Here is a 244-nt window from a genome sequence, read left to right on the forward strand (position 1 = left end):
ATTTTTCCCATTCATCAGATGTTAAATTTACCATGGGGACATTAGCTGACAAAATACATAAAATACTTTGCGCTAAATTTTTTAGTTCTTCGACGAACCATGACATGCAATCGGTACTGCGACGAGAATGATACGCGGATAACGAATATAACGAATCACAATGTACATAATAAGCAATACTAAGTACTTTATCATGTTGGTAATTTCTTTCTTCCTCTGTCTTCTCCAAAACGCACTCCAAGTC

The sequence above is a fragment of the Formica exsecta genome, unplaced genomic scaffold (genome assembly GCF_003651465.1).
Source record: "Formica exsecta isolate Colony F162 unplaced genomic scaffold, ASM365146v1 scaffold110, whole genome shotgun sequence".
Taxonomy (NCBI): domain Eukaryota; kingdom Metazoa; phylum Arthropoda; class Insecta; order Hymenoptera; family Formicidae; genus Formica; species Formica exsecta.